The following is a 17,122-nucleotide window of genomic DNA, read 5'->3' as shown; positions in this document are numbered from 1 at the left end:
CCTAGAATGGACACAATTTTACCATATACTCCTGATAACAAGCGCATGCCCCCTTTCAAAGGCAGCCATATGTGCCAAAGTATGTTGCTAGCTAGCCCGCTCTTTTACCCAGTGGTGTCACTAGGGTCACCCGTAACCAATGAAGAGGCAAGGCTCACCCCCCCCCCCCCTCTCTTGTTTTAGGCACCGAATTTCAACTTCCTTTCTACCTGTTCAGTCCTCATGGTTTGCTTCAAAGTCAAGTTTGCTCGGCACGTAGCCACGCGGTGCGAGTGATGTGGCTTTTTTTTAACACTTGGACGCAGCGACCGTGCCCCACGATTGACAATTCAGCAAAACATCACATCAAAAGCACATATTTCCGAAAAATGCAGAAACACTAGCACGTGTAAGTAGCGCGAAAATTCACTGAGCAAGCGGCTTACGACAGGTGATTGCCCAGTATGAGACCACACGTTGTAGTTAGGTCCCAAGCAGAGCCCTTCATATGCCATATATGCACAGGTGAAAGCCTTTTAATTTGCATTTTAAAAATTTAACTTTTGAACTCTCGTTTCCCCCAAAAAATGCAAACCGACGTCTGTATTCAGACTGCAAAGTTACCAGCACGCTTTGATGCTACACAAACGGGAAATATTGAGCTCGAAACGGTTTTGGGACTGGGATAGGGTGGGCGTCTCCGGGCTCATTTTATTTTTAACTCTTTCATTTGCATTTCTAATTTTAACAATGACTTCGCCTTTTTCGGAGAAAGAAGGAAAGAACCACAAAATGCACTACGTTAGCACTACGTTAGCACTCTTGGGTACATTCACTCTTAATTCCATTTTTAAAGCACCTGGCCTCACTAAAGGTGCCCTGCTTTTTTTTTTGGTCAGCGCGTAGTGATGAGACTTGCCATTCAAATGAGCAACAGTTTCAGGGTTTTGAAAGTGTGATGCAGTTATGTGACTGGGCCGAGGATCGATGGAGGTCAACCATTGTTGGTGTTTGCACTGCCACTTCGTCATACAAGGATGCTATGGGCATAACATACTTTCGTTTCACATTCCTTGTTGCCTCTCGTTGTTCAATTAATTCTGCCAACATACTCAGCTGTACAAATTCTTGGAGAATAATAGGGGTAAATTTTGGTAAAGCCGCGGTTGTGCGCATTGGATTTCTATTTATTATTTTCTATTCCGCCTACTGCCACCTCGTGAGTCTGTAATTGTGCCTGGTATAGTTTCCTCGGCTGTAACACCAATTGCGCAAGACGTCTGGCCATGTCCGCTCGAGCTCCTCCTCTCCAAGACAAAATGCGTTTTATCAAATTTAAAGAAGTCGCAGCTGCTTTTGTTATCTTATGGAGCCATTGTGTTTCTTTGCCGGATTTGTGAATTTCTAAGCCAAGAACTCTGAACTCGTCACCTCTTGCAATGCCTGATTTCCAATCTTTAGGGTGACTCGTTGCGTTGCCAATTGTTTTCTGCCATTCTTGTTTGTAACATGAATGTAGCTAGATTTTTAGGTGACAATTCCAGACCTGTATCTCGGACGTACTCATTTATGGTATGTAAAGCCTCTTGCAGATGCAGCTTCTGTCTCTCAAGTTGTTTATGAGCAGACCAAATCGCGACATCATCTCCGCATATCATGAACCGCACTTTTGATATTTCAGCGAAATTCCACACCAATGGGTTTATCATCATTATCATCATCAGCCTAACCCTACCCACTGCAGGGCGAAGGCCTCTCCCATATTACTTCAATTAACCCGGTTCTGTGCTAGCTGCATTCACTTGACCCCTGCGAGCTTCTTAACCTCATCCGCCCACCTAACTTTCTGCCGCCCCCTGCTACGCTTTCTTTCCCTTGGAATCCGCTTTGTTGCCCTAAGCGACCATCGGTTATCCTCTCTTCGCACTGCATGTCCTGCCCATTCCCATTTCCTTATAATTTCCTCTAGAATGTCGGTAACTTGAGTTATTTCTCTGACTCACTCTGCACGCTTCCTATCTCTTAATGTTACCCTTACCATTTTTCGTTCCATAGCCCTCTGGGTTGTCCTCAACTTAAGTAGAACCCTCTTGGTTAGTCTCCACGTTTTAGCCACATAGGTGAGAACAGGTAAGATGCAACTGTTGTATACTTTCCCCTTATGCGATACCGGTAAGCTGCTGGTCATAATCTGCGAGTGCTTGCCAAATGCGCTCCATCCCAAACTTATTCTTCTTCTTATTTCCTTTTCATGGTCCGCATCTGCGGTTACTACCTGTCCTAAGTAGACAGTCGCCTACTACTTCTACTTAACGTTAACTGTTGTTCTTTCCCGAGACTGTTGAACATTACCTTAGTCTTCAACATATTGAGTTTTAAGCCTACCTTGCTACCTTTCGTGTCTAGGCCATCAACCATTATTCGCAGTTCATCCCCCGAGTTACTTAGCAAGGCAATGTCATCAGCAAATTGCAGATTACTGAGGTATTCTCCACCTACCCTTATCCTTAACTGCTCCGATTCCAAGTCTCTGAATACTTCCTCTGAGCAAGCTGTGAATAGTACTGGGGAGATCGTGTCTCTTTGCCTAACACATTTTTCTTGATGGGAATTTTGTTATTTTCCTTATGCAGAACTATGGTTGCTGTGCAGCCACTATATAAATCTTCCAGCACTTTCATGTACGGCTCGTCTACCCCTGATTTTGCAATGCCTGGATCACCGCTGAGGTTTCAACTACATCAAATGCTTTTTCGTAGTCAATGAATGTCATGTATGAGGGCTGGTTATATTCCGGCCTTTTTCAATCACCTGCTTTATGGTATGGATATGATCGATAGTAGAGTACCGTTTCCGAAAACCTGCTTGATTTTTTGCTTGATTGCAGCCTAAGGTTGTCCTGATTCTACCAGCAATTACCTTAGTAAACGCCTTATACGTAACAGACAGTAAGCTGATTGGTCTGTAATTTTTAGGGCCCTTAGAGTCCCTTTCTTATGAATGAGTATAATCTTTGCATTCTGCCATGGTTCCGGTACCGTCGATGACACCAGGCACTGCATATACAGGGTGGCCAGTTTTTCTAGCACGATATCCCCCCCGTCCTTCAATAAACCTATAGCTATCTTGTCCTCTCCAGCTGATTTCCCCCTTTTCATACTTTCTAATGCTTTCTTGACCTCGTCCTTCGTCACTGGTGGAACGTGTGACTGTTTTTCCCTACCGCCAATCCCATTACGGTCCTGACTACTTTGGCTACTGTAGAGATCTGAATAGAACTCCTCGGCTACTTTGACTAACTTGTCCATATTCGTGATGACATTGGCCGCCTTCTCCCTTATCGCATACATCTGGTTCTTGCCTATACCCAATTTCTTCTTTACCGCTTAAAGGCTTCCCCCGTTCTTTACAGCATCCTCACTTTTCTTCATCTTATAGTTCCTTATATCGGCCACCTGGCGCTTATTGATTAGCTTTGATATCTCGACCAATTCTATCTGGTCTGTTGGATTGGACGCTTTGATAGTCTGGCGTTTCTTATACAAATCTTTCGTCTCCTTAGAGAGCTTACCGGTATCCTCTCTAACTATCCTACTGCCTACTTCTACAGCGCACTGAGTAATGATATCTCTGAAATTATTGTTCATTGCTTCTAGGGTAATGTCGCCATTTTCGGTTAGAGCTGAATACCTATTCTGTAGCGAGATCCTGAACTCTTCTGCCCTCCCCCTCACCGCTAATTGGTTGATGGATTTTTTTTTTACTAATCTTTTGCGTTCCTTCTTGAGATTTAGGCTAATTCGGGACCTCACCATCCTGTGGTCACTGCATTGCACTTTCCCGATTACCTCTACATCTTGCATACTGGCGGGGGTTGAACACAGTATGAAGTCAATTTCATTTTTAGTCTCTCCGTTAGGACTTTTCCATGTCCATTTCCGTTTCTTCCGTTTACTGAAGAAGGTATTCATGGTTCGTAAGTTATTGCGCTCTGCAAACTCAACTAGTAACTCCCCCCTGCTATTCCTAGAACCAATGCTATAGTCACCTACTGCCTTGTCTCCTGCCTGTTTTTTCCCTACCTTAGCATTGAAGTCGCCCATTAGTACAGTATACTGCTTCTTTACATTTCGCATTGCCGGTTCTACATCTTCGTAGAAGCTTCCAATTGCCTGGTCATCATAACTACATGTAGGTGCATAGGCCTGTACAACCTTCAGTTTATACTGCTTATTAAGGCTAATTACGATGCCTGCCACCCTCTCATTAATACTATAGTATTCATCTATATTACCCACTATCTAATTATTGACAAGGCAACCTACTCCTAGTTCTCGCCTCTCCGGTAAACCTCGATAACACAGTACATGCCCATCCTTCACTACTGTGCATGACTCATTCGGCTTCCTAATTCCTCACTAAACCCTATGACATCCCATTTCATACCCTCTAGTTCCTCTAACAGCACTCCTAAACTAGCTTCACTAGCTAGGGCTCTAGGGTTAAACGTTGCCAGGGTCAGTTTGCAATGGCGGCCTGTCCAGTGGAGCCATGAATTCATAGCACCCCTTGCTAAGAAGGGTCAGTGCCATATTGAATAGCAAAGGTGCTACCAATGACCCTTGTGGCGCGCCTCTGTTTGAGATGTACTAATTGCAAATTCATTTTTCGTTTATCCACATAGAAAATGTTCTGTCCTTAAGCAGATTATGTACTGCTTTTATGACCTGTAAGGGAATGCCCGTAAATTCCATGTTGCTAAGAATCTTGGCATGTAACACGGTGTCGTATGCCTTCGTTACGTCGTTAGCCGCTACAGTGTGTACAAAGTGGCTATAAGGAGACACTTGTATGACCTCCTCAGCCAGCATAGCCAGTCCATTGTCTGTGCCAAGCATGGTATTTTGATTACTTTCCAACCACCATGACAGGTGGGTAGCTATAATCTTTTCGTAAATCTTGCAAATTGTGGGTGTTAGCGAGATAGGCCGCAAAGATTCTAGGCTGGTTTCCCAGCCTGTGTTATTGGGACCACCACCGTGTGTTTTCAGCCTAGTGGAATCTCTCCTTGCCATACCTCATTTACCACATCCAACAAGCTGTCAACTGCGGTTCCTTGTAAATCCTTGAAGACTTCATAATGAACATCATCATGTCCAGGCGCAGTTTTACCATTCGCGTCTTCTATAGCAGCCAATAACTCCAATTTGGTAAATGTTGATGTTATTCCTCTTTTATCTCCACTGTACCGTCTGGTGAGTGTGTTTGTGTTGCAGGTAGTGTTGCGACTCCTGGATGATTTAGCAGTGTAAATTCCATTTCTGTGCATGCAGTGTGAACTTGATCATCCCTTTTAGAATCATAATCATATTCCCATACAATGTGCGGAGCGTTAAAATCTCCACCGATAAGTATCGCAATTCCAGGGTATGAATGACGAATATGCTTAACCCATCCAAGATTAAGTCCTGTGTTTCTTGCACAAGCATACAAGAGACTAATATCAGGGGCGTTTTGTTTGGATGCGTGAGTACAGCAACTACTTCCTGCCGAGTGTTGCAACACTTGCTCAAGTCAAGTGGTGTTTAGGGAATGTTGGCCGTAATATAGACGGCAGCTTTTCCTGGCATTTCGGTCTCTGCTCTTGCTCGTTTATCAGGGATAGACGGACACTGGTACCCCATTTATCCTGTTATTGAATATAACTTATTATGTTTCTGTATCAAGAATACCCATGAATGCAGCTTGCCGTTCAATAATTTTGTCTTTATTTCCCTAACTTTATTAGAGAGCCCTATGCAGTTCCATTGTGTAATCTGTTGCCACTTGCTTCGGCTACTTCTATCCATGATGTAAGCTGCTCTGATTGAGGTGTTTCAGTTGCGTAAGTGTGTCCAGTACCGCCTCCCATATTGTTGTGTTAGCGGCAGGTTTACAATTCGGAGCATCCACTAACCTTGCTGTCGTACTGCCTGCAAGCGTATGAGTAGTGTGATCATGTACTTAGCTCATACAGGTGTTTTCAGCAATCGCAGGTACTCTATTTTCTTGTGGCTATTTTCACATGTAACTGCTGTGGTATATAGTCCAATACAACTATAGGATAAAGTGGCATGAGATTATATGGTACCGTGCTTTTGTTTCTTGTACAGCCAGTACGATGAATCACAAGGATGTGCATGCAAAGTTTCATTGAATGTTTTTTGGTTATTTTTCTTTGCAAATTCCACGTGAGTGTTCCTGCTTCTATGAGTTGTTGTTGTGGTTATTTATTGTATGTACAAAAGGAAAGAAAAGATGTTTGCCAGCCCCGGTATCTGCTATCTTATATCTGAAGCACCTGAACTGGGGCGGCGGAAATAAAGGGATAGCGAGGAGAAGGTAGAGGAAATCAAAGAGTATGAGTACTGTCTTCTATTCAAGTACACTGCATCTGAATAAAAGTGAATCATTTTCGTTTGGAAATTTTTCTGTAATACTCGGGGTACCTAAAGCCACAGTATTCTTCTGAAGGGAATATGTCACGTATGGTCCTAACCACACAGCTCGGCAGGACAGTCCGGTTGCTTCTTCCAAGGCAGTGCCACACCCACCGCACGAACTGCCGGTATGCTGTTGCGGCTGAAAAGTGGACACTATCATTTGGCTGAGCAATGTACGCTAATTCTGTGCACTGATTTATTTATTTCAGAATACCCAAGAAGAGATCGATAATAATGTATGCTTACAGAAAACTACAAACCAAAACAAGCATGCTCGTCAATTTTTGGAAAAAAAAATCTACATCAAAATCTACATTACAGCAACTATATAAGAAAAAGATAGCCACAAAATATATATCAAGCAAGAAAATGGTTTTCGTTAATATGAAGCATGTGAATTTGTGCCAGGCAATTATATCGCTATACTATATGTCCAATATGTCAATTGTATTTCTCGAAAGCCAAGCAATATGGTTTAAAAAATACTGATGAATAAAAGCATTCGTTAATAGGTTCGCGTTATGCAATTTTCTTCGTTTTTTTTTGCACAACAGAAAAAGTGGCCATGGAAATGGGAACAGGTAAGATGCTCAAAAATAGCTGTCGAAAGCGATTTTGCACCCTTAAGAAACATCGCAACCAAAGGGGCAGGGTGTCCCTCGCAATGTCGCCGACATCCGCGTCATCGCCCGAAATAATTTCGAAACTGGAGTCTGAAGCGCTGCTTGACGACATTTCGGTCCACGTGCGATCACAAGCAGACGACAGACAGTACCCGTGGGCGTAAGAAGAATGTGTGCTCACGTCATCACAAGTCTTGCCACCAGGAGGCGCCAGTGTGGTGATCTCGTTGACAGCTGTCTGGTGTGGACGCGTGTTACATCGCTCCTCCGATTGCACGTGGCTACCGGAAACGGACGGACTGGCGACAGCGGGAGCTTCCGAAGCGTCAAACAGATGAGTTCTCTCTTTTATTAACTTTATTTCGCTTTCAGCTAGTTAGGTTAGGTGCAGCCTAAAGAATAGATTTTAGCTCTTTGTCCTAGCGGCCTGGTTCTTCGTGCCGGCAGCTAGGTTTTCTCGGCGTTCATTTTTTAACTATTGTGTTTAGATAAATAATTTGTTTTTCTAGGCTATTGGCTTTCGCAGAATTGATTTTAACGCGTGTCTGCTAGTCGTTTCTTGTGTCTTCGTTTGACAGTTTGCATATTCTGAGAATTCGTAATAGATATAGTTCAGTCGATACATGCTTAAGATGTGCAATCAAAAGAAGGTAAAGTGTACTCAGTGTGAGGCGCAGGTTTATCTCAAGGAAACGCGTTTTGACTCTGTAGGCGTAGCGAAAGGCAGCGACTTTTTGTGTCGGTTTTGGGTGCTGAGTGCGCGCTTAGATAGATTTGATTAAGAAAGGGGCAGTTTAGTGTCTCGTGTGGATGATTAAGAAAATGAAGTACGTTTGTTAAGGGCAGAAAATCAGAAACTGCTTGGACAGCTTCCTCAAATGAAAAAAAAAATGAAGGCCGACTTTGTTCTTGGCACCAACGAGGACGAACATTCCAGTGCGGGCCACGTGGCTGGGAACAGCACTGGCATGGAAGGCGTAAGAAAAGTAGGTCAGGCGGATTTTGTCCTTGGAAGCAACGAGGACGAACATTCCAGTGCGGGCGACGTGGCTGGGACCAGCACTGGCATGGAAGGCATAAGCAAAGTAGGTGAGGCGGATCCGAACAGACAGAGCTATTTAGAAGCAGCTACTAAGAAGCGGGAAAAAAAGAAAGAAGTAAGGAAAATTAAAATCAATAAGCGCAAGGTGGCCGATATAAGGAAGTATAACATGGAGAATGCGCAGCGGTGGCGTAGCGGTAGAACATCCGCCTCGCATGCAAGAGGACCGGGGTTCAAATCCCGGTGCCGCGCAATTCTCCACCGGATGAAAAAAAAAATAAAAATCCGCGTGTCGATGGAATTGCATAGGCAGGTTTGGGGTGCGACCTGATGCCGGTGAACACCTCCGGCAACGCACTCCCTCACCAGAACAGGAGTTGGCCACCCTGGTGCAGTAATTGGCCGCAACCTCCTATGATAAGCTCCATAAAACCCCGGCCCTCAGTCACCAGCGGCTGCGGAACAACTGACCACGGCGGCGGTCAGACCTGTGACGCAGCAGGGGGTGCTAAGAAAGCCTGGCTCCGCTGGACAAGCCGCCATTGGAAACTGACCCTGGCAACGTTTAATGCTAGAACCCTAGCTAGTGAAGCTAGTTTAGCAGTGCTGTTAGAGGAACTAGAGGGCATGAAATGGGATGTCATAGGACTTAGTGAGGTTAGGAGGCCGAATGAGGCATATACTGTACTGAAGGATGGACATGTACTGTGTTATCGAGGTTTACCAGAGAGGCGACAACTAGGAGTAGGTTTCCTTGTCGATAAGTATATAGCGGGTAATATAGATGATTTCTATAGTATTAATGAGAGGGTTGCAGGCATTGTAATTAGGCTTAATAATCGGTATAAACTGAAGGTTGTACAGGCCTATGCACCTACATGTAGTTATGATGACCAGACAGTTGAAAGCTTCTATGACGATGTAGAATCGGCAATGCGAAAAGTAAAGACGCAGTATACTGTACTAATGGGCGACTTCAATGCCAAGGTAGGGAAAAAACAGGCAGGAGACAAGGCAGTAGGTGACTATGGCATTGGTTCTAGGAATAGCAGGGGGGAGTTACTAGTTGAGTTTGCAGAGCGCAATAACTTCCGAATCATGAATACCTTCTTCAGAAAACGGAAGAACCGGAAATGGACATGGAAAAGTCCTAACGAAGAGACTAAAAATGAAATCGACTTCATATTGTGTTCAACCCCCGCCATTATGCAAGATGTAGAGGTAATCGGGAAAGTGCGATGCAGTGACCACAGGATGGTGAGGTCCCGAATTAGCCTAAATCTGAAGAAGGAACGCAACAGATTAGTAAGAAAGAAACCCATTAACGAATTAGCGATGAGGGGGAAGGCAGAAGAGTTCAGGATCTCGCTACAGAATAGGTATTCAGCTCTAACCGAAAATGGCGACATTACCCTAGAAGCAACGAACAATAATTTCAGAGATATCATTACTCAGTGCGCTGTAGAAGTAGGCAGTAGGATAGTTCGAGAGGATACCGGTAAGCTCTCTAAGGAGACGAAAGATTTGTATAAGAAACGCCAGAGTATGAAAGCTTCCAATCCAACAGACCAGATCGAATTGGCCGAGATATCAAAGCTAATCAATAAGTGCAAGGTGGCCGATATAAGGAAGCATAACATGGAGAAAATTGAGCGTGCTGTAAAGAACGGGGGAAGCTTTAAAGCGGTAAAGAAGAAATTGGGCATAGGCAAAAACCAGATGTATGCGATAAGGGACAAAGCGGGCAACGTCATCACTAATATGGAAACGATAGTCAAAGTAGCAGAGGAGTTCTATACAGATCTCTACAGTAGCCAAAGTAGTCAGGACCCTAGTGAGATTGGCGGTAGGAAAAACAGTCAGACGTTCCACCAGTGACGAAGGACGAGGTCAAGAAAGCACTAGAAACTATGAAAAGGGGGAAATCAGCTGGAGAGGATCAGATAACTACAGATTTGCTGAAGGACGGGGGGGATATCGTGCTAGAAAAACTGGCCACCCTGTATACGCAGTGCCTGGTGTCATCGACGGTACCGGAACCATGGAAGAATGCAAACATTATCCTCATTCACAAGAAAGGGGACTCTAAGGACCTTAAAAATTACAGACCAATCAGCCTACTGTCTGTTACGTATAATGTATTTACTAAGGTAATCGCTAATAGAATCAGGATAACCTTAGACTGCAATCAAGTAAAGGATCAAGCAGGGTTTCGGAAACGGTACTCTACTATCGATCATACCCATACCATCAATCAGGTGATAGAAAAATGCTCGGAATATAACCAGCCCTTATACATAGCATTCGTTGATTACGAAAAAGCATTTGACTCAGTTGAAACCTCGGCGGTGATGCAGGCATTGCGAAATGAGGGGGTAGACGAGCCTTACGTGAAAGTGCTGGAAGATATATATAGTGGCTGCACAGCAACCATAGTTCTGCATAAAGAAAGTAACAAAATTCCTATAAAGAAAGGTGTTAGACAAGGAGACACAATCTCTCCAGTACTATTCACGGCTTGTTTAGAGGAAGTATTCAGAGACTTGGAATGGGAGCAGTTAGGGATAAGGGTAGATGGAGAATACCTCAGTAATCTGCGATTTGCTGATGACATTGCCTTGCTAAGCAACTCGGGGGATGAACTGCAAATAATGATTGATGACCTAGACAGGAAAAGTAGAAAGGTAGGCTTGAAAATCAATATGCAGAGGACTAAGGTAATGTTCAACAGCTTCGGTTTGGTTTGGTTTGGTTTGTGGGGTTTAACGTCCCAAAGCGACTCAGGCTATGAGAGACGCCGTAGTGGAGGACTCCGGAAATTTCGACCACCTGGGGTTCTTTAACGTGCACTGACATCGCACAGCACACGGGCGCCTTGCTTTTCGCCTCCATCGAAAAGCTGCCGCCGAGGCCGGGATTCGATCCCGCGTCCTTGGGAACAGTAGTCGAGCGCCGTAACCACTGCGCCACCCCGGCGGGTCAACAGCTTCGGGTAGGTACAGCAGTTTGCATTAGATAGCGAAATACTGGAAGTAGTGGACGAATATGTCTACTTAGGACAGGTAGTAACCGCAGATCCGGACCATGAAAAGGAAATAACAAGAAGAATAAGATTGGGATGGAGCGCATTTGGCAAGCACTCGCAGATTATGACTAGCAGCTTACCGGTATCGCTCAAGAGGAAAGTATACAACAGTTGCATCTTGCCTGTACTCACCTATGGGGCTGAAACGTGGAGGCTAACCAAGAGAGTTCTACTTAAGTTGTGAACAACCCAGAGGGCTATGGAACGAAAAATGGTAGGGGTAACATTAAGAGATAGAAAGCGTGCAGAGTGGGTCAGAGAAATAACTCAAGTTACCGACATTCTAGCAAAAATTAAGAAGAAGAAATGGACATGGGCAGGACATGTAGTGCGAAGAGAGGATAACCGATGGTCGCTGAGGGTAACAAACTGGATTCCAAGGGAAGGAAAGCCTAGCAGGGGGCGGCAGAAAGTTAGGTGGGCGGATGAGATTAAGACGTTCGCAGGGGTCAAGCGGATGCAGCTTGCACAGAACCGGGTTAAGTGGAGAAATATGGGGGAGGCCTTCGCCCTGCAGTGGGTATAATCAGGCTGATGGTGATGATGATGAACATGGAGAAAATTGAGCATGCCGTAAAGAACGGGGGAAGCCTTAAAGCAGTAAAGAAGAAATTGGGCTTAGGCAAAAACCAGATGTATGCGATAAGGGACAAGGCGTGCAACGTCATCACGAATATGGATAAGATAGTCAAAGTAGCCGAGGAGTTTTATACAGATCTCTACAGTAGCCAAAGTAGTCAGGACCGTAATGAGATTAGCGGCAGGGAAAGACGTTCCACCAGTTACGAAGGACGAGGTCAAGAAAGCATTAGAAACTATGAAAAGGGGGAAATCAGCTGGAGAGGATCAGATAACTACAGATTTGCTGAAGGACGGGGGGGGGGGGGGGATATCGTGCTAGAAAAACTGGCCACCCTGTATACGCAGTGCCTGGTGTCATCGACAGTACCGGAATCATGGAGAAATGCAAACATTATTCTCATTCATAAGAAAGGGGACTCTAAGGACCTTAAAAGTTACAGACCAATCAGCTTACTGTCTGTTACGTATAAGGTATTTACTAAGGTAATCGCTAATAGAATAAGGACAACCTTACACTTCAATGAAGCAAAGGATAAAGCAGGTTTCGGAAACGGTACTCTACTATCGATCATATCCATACCATCAATCAGGTGATAGAAAAATGCTCGGAATATAACCAGTCCTTATACATAGCATTCATTGATTACGAAAAAGCATTTGAGACAGTTGAAACCTCGGCGGTGATGCAGGCATCGCAAAATCAGGGGGTAGACGAGCAGTACGTGAAAGTACTGGAAGATATATATAGTGGCTGCACAGGCAACCATCATCATCATCATCAGCCTGACTATACCCACTGCAGGGCGAAGGCCTCTCCCATATTTCTCCACTTAACCCGGTTCTGTGCTAGCTTCATCCACTTGACCCCTGCGAACTTCTTAATCTCATCCGCCCACCTAACTTTCTGCCGCCCCCTGCTACGCTTTCCTTCCCTTGGAATCCAGTTTGTTACCCTAAGCGACCATCGGTTATCCTCTCTTCGCACTACATGTCCTGCCCATGTCCATTTCTTCTTCTTAATTTCCACTAGAATGTCGGTAACTTGAGTTATTTCTCTGACCCACTCTGCACGCTTTCTATCTCTTAATGTTACCCCTACCATTTTTCGTTCCATAGCCCTCTGGGTTGTCCTCAACTTAAGTAGAACTCTCTTGGTTAGCCTCCACGTTTCAGCGCCATAGGTGAGTACAGGTAAGATGCAACTGTTATGTACTTTCCTCTTTAGCGATACCGGTAAGCTGCTAGACATAATCTGCGAGTGCTTGCCAAATTCGCTCCATCCCAATCTTATTCTTCTTGTTATTTATTTTCATGGTCCGAATATGCGGTTACTACCTGTCCTAAGTTGACATATTCGCCATATAGTAGACATATAGCAACCATAGTTCTGCATAAAGGAAGTAACAAAATTCCCATAAAGAAAGGTGTTAGGCAAAGAGACACAATCTCCGCAGTACCATTCAGAGCTTGCTTAGAGGAAGTATTCAGAGACTTGGAATCGGAGCAGTTAGGTATAAGGGTAGATGGAGAATACCTCAGGAATCTGCTATTTGCTGATGACATTGCCTTGCTAAGCAACTCGGGGGATGAACTGCAAATACTGATTGATGACCTAGACAGGAAAAGTAGAAAGGTAGGCTTGAAAATCAATACGCAGAAGACTAAGGTAATGTTCAACATCCTCGGGAAGGAACAGCAGTTTACATTAGGTAGCGAAGTACTGGAAGTAGTAGGCGAATATGTCTACTTAGGACAGGTAGTAACCGCATATTCGGACCATGAAAATAAATAACAAGAAGAATAAGATTGGGATGGAGCGCATTTGGCAAACACTCGCAGATTATGACTAGCAGCTTACCGGTATCGCTAAAGAGGAAAGTACATAACAGTTGCATCTTACCTGTACTCACCTATGGCGCTGAAACGTGGAGGCTAACCAAGAGAGTTCTACTTAAGTTGAGGACAACCCAGAGGGCTATGGAACGAAAAATGGTAGGGGTAACCTTAAGAGATAGGAAGCGTGCAGAGTGGGTCAGAGAAATAACTCAAGTTACCGGCATTATAGTGAAAATTAAGAAGAATAAATGGACATGGGCAGGACATGTATAGCGAAGAGAGGATAACCGATGGTCGCTTAGGGTAACAAGCTGGATTCCAAGGGAAGGAAAGCGTAGCAGGGGGCGGCAGAAAGTTAGGTTGGCGGATGAGATTAAGAAGTTCGCAGGGGTCAAGTGGATGCAGCTAGCACAGAGCCTGGTTAAGTGGACAAATATAGGAGAGGCCTTCGCCCTGCAGTGGGTATAGTCAGGGTGATGATGATGATAATTATGAAAATCCCAGAGAGAAGGACACAGATAACCGAAAACAGGAGCCAGCACTTGGGAGAAGGAGAGAGAAGGCCCAGGTGCTTATCGGCGGAGATTCTAACATGAGCAGGTGCAAGCGAGATATCTTGGAACGTGTAAAGGGTGATAAGCGAGTGTTAGTTGGAGCCTTCCCAGGGAGCACAATTAGGGCAGTGCTGAATGAGAGTAAAAATAGGCTGTTGAAATATTCCCCAGAGCGCCGTATGGTGATGGTAGCCGCGGGGCTAAACCATGTCCTAAATGGTGACGCTGCAGGAGTGGTGGAAAGTTTAGCTAAGGGAGTTGACGATATCAGGGATATAGCACAGGAAGCGCTGATAGTTGTATGCACAGTACCGGAAGTGCTAGGATTGAACGGAAAGCTGGAAAAGGACGTGGTGACAGTTAATCAGGACATAAGGAAGTTAAGCCTGGAGAAGCGTTTCGAAGTGGTTGAGGTAAACAGGGAGGTGCATAAAGCAGATTTTAGTAAGGCTTTTCAGCGAGATGGCATCCATTTTAACAGAAGGGTGGGAGCAGAGATCGGCTGGCGCTTGGCAGGCAGGGCTGTAGCTTTTTTATGGGGTCCGCGAGGACTCCGTGCACAGAGGTAGTTAGAAGTGAAGCAGAAGAAAGTGTAATAACGGAGGCTGAGCCCACAAAAATGGCAAGGAGGAGGTCGAGAAAGAAAAGTACAAAAAAGAAATTTAACACTAAGATCAGCTACATAAACATGCAAGGAGGTAGAAAAAGAGCGAAATGGCTAGAGATAGAACAGCAGTTGAAGGATGACAATATATGAGTGTACGCTTTTTGCGAGACTCATCTCGGGTATCTAGAAGATCCGCCGTTTACAGAAGGCTACGTCTGGGAAGGGTGCAACAGAACGAGAACGGAAAAAAAGGGTGGATGGGTAGGTGTGTTGATACGCCACGGAACAAATTGGCAAAGAATTAAATCATCGTGTAAAGAACATATGTGGGTATCAAGAACAATTGCCGGCAAAGGACATGGCTAGGGGTAGTTTACTTAGGAACAGGACACCAATGCAGGCAAGAAAACAAGGATCTTGTTGAATGTCTCAGTGACGATATAAGCCAGTTTGGAAACGGGGCCAATAATATTCTACTCGGGGACATGAACGGCCGCATCGACGATCTGGATGGATGCACGGATTGTAACGGGAAGCTAATGCTTGATGTCTGTGAGCGACGCGATCGAGTTATAGTAAACAGAGAAACAAAATGATGAAGGCCAAATCATGTGGGAATTCCGCAACAGGCAGACGACCATTGACTATTTTCTAATGTCGCAGGAAATTTATAGCAAGGTTAGAAAAATGGAAATAGACGAAGAAGGAGAGTATAGTCTGGGAAGTGATCATAAACGTATTAATCTGCAGATGGGGCCCTTGATGAAAAGAGAAATGGAACTTAGACAAAACGTAAACGCAAAATTAAACGACGATCAAATAGCGCAGATAGCAGCAGACATAGAGGAATCAATAGAGAAAAGCCCCATGGAAGACTGGGATTATGAACAGGTAGAACTACTCATAAGTAGGAAAATTAAGGAGGTTAAAGTAGCAAACCGCTGGAATGGAAAGAGGAAGCCACGGAGCAGGTGAATTAAGGAAATCAGGGAAGCTATTGAACAACGACGGGCTGCTTCAAGGGAACACTGAGCGGCAAAGAAAGCACAGGTATCTCAGGAGGAAATCGACCACAAATGGAAATCATATCGACAAAAGAAACTTGAGGTACAGGCCTTCGTCCAAAGTAAAATAAAACAGTCCACTGATCGCTGGATGACTGACATACACAATGCTTCTAGAGGCGCGGCAAAAAAAGTCTGGAACCATATAAGCTGGCTAGGGAAAACGGATCAAAGAAAGCAAGATTGGATTCAAGATAACGAGGGAAATTGTTTAAAGGGAGACAACGCAGTGAACTACATTACATCAGTTATAGCCGAGTCATTTAAAAACGACGATAGGGTAATCTCCGCAAATCAGGAAGCAACACAGGGTAGCAGAATACAAAGCAGCTTAGAACCGACCAATCTAAACCGGGAAAAGGCAGAACAAATTATTCCTAAAAACACATCTACAGGAATAGATGGAACTCCGATCAAGCTGATTAATGAACTCGGTCCAAAAAGTAACGAAACGTTGTTAAAAGCTCTGGAAACACTCATAACTAATAAGCGAATTCCGGACAGCTGGCGGCAGAGTAAAATGAAATTAATTTATAAAGGGAAAGGAGAGAGGATGCACATAAAATCCTACGGGCCTATTACCATAACATTTGTTATGTACAGGTTGGCCATGCAGGCGGTGAAATTAAAGGTGCAAGCATGGGTAGAAAGTAACAAGATTCTCGGAGAACTTCATAACGGCTTTAGAAATGGTAGGCGCTTTGATGATAGCCTCTTCGTGCTTACCCAATGCATCGAAATATCAAGAGTGGAAAGTAGACCTTGTATTTGACCTTCCTGGACATAAGCGGGGTGTACGACAACGTAAACAGGGAACTCCTGTGGAACACATTAAAAGAAGAAGGTATAGGTTTTGAAATAATAGAGTTCCTACAGAAAATATACCGGGATAACAAAGTAGAAATTACATGGGAAGGGATAAGAAGTACGGAAGATGTCAAAGTATGCAAAGGATTAAGATAAGGCAGTCCTCTATCACCGCTGCTGTTCATGCTTTATATGATACACCTGGAACGGAGGATACAAGACAGTAACCTAGGTTTGAACCTGTCACATAGATAAGGTGGAAAGGCGGTAGAGCAGCGCCTCCCCGGTTTGATGTATGCAGACGATACTGTGACACTAGCTGAGAGTCTGGAAGAATGGCAAACTCTAGTTAAGTATTGCGAAAACGAAGGGGGTGCTCTAGGCTTCAGTTTTAGCTCAGTTAAGTCGGGTCTGATGATTCTCAACGGCTCAACTGACCAGGGTCCTAAAATACAAGGCCA

The sequence above is a fragment of the Amblyomma maculatum genome, chromosome 4 (assembly GCF_055883805.1).
Source record: "Amblyomma maculatum isolate TAMU_Amacu chromosome 4, ASM5588380v1, whole genome shotgun sequence".
NCBI classification, from domain to species: Eukaryota; Metazoa; Arthropoda; class Arachnida; order Ixodida; family Ixodidae; genus Amblyomma; species Amblyomma maculatum.
The sequence above is the reverse complement of the archived record's forward strand: the minus strand, read 5'-3'. Positions refer to the sequence as shown.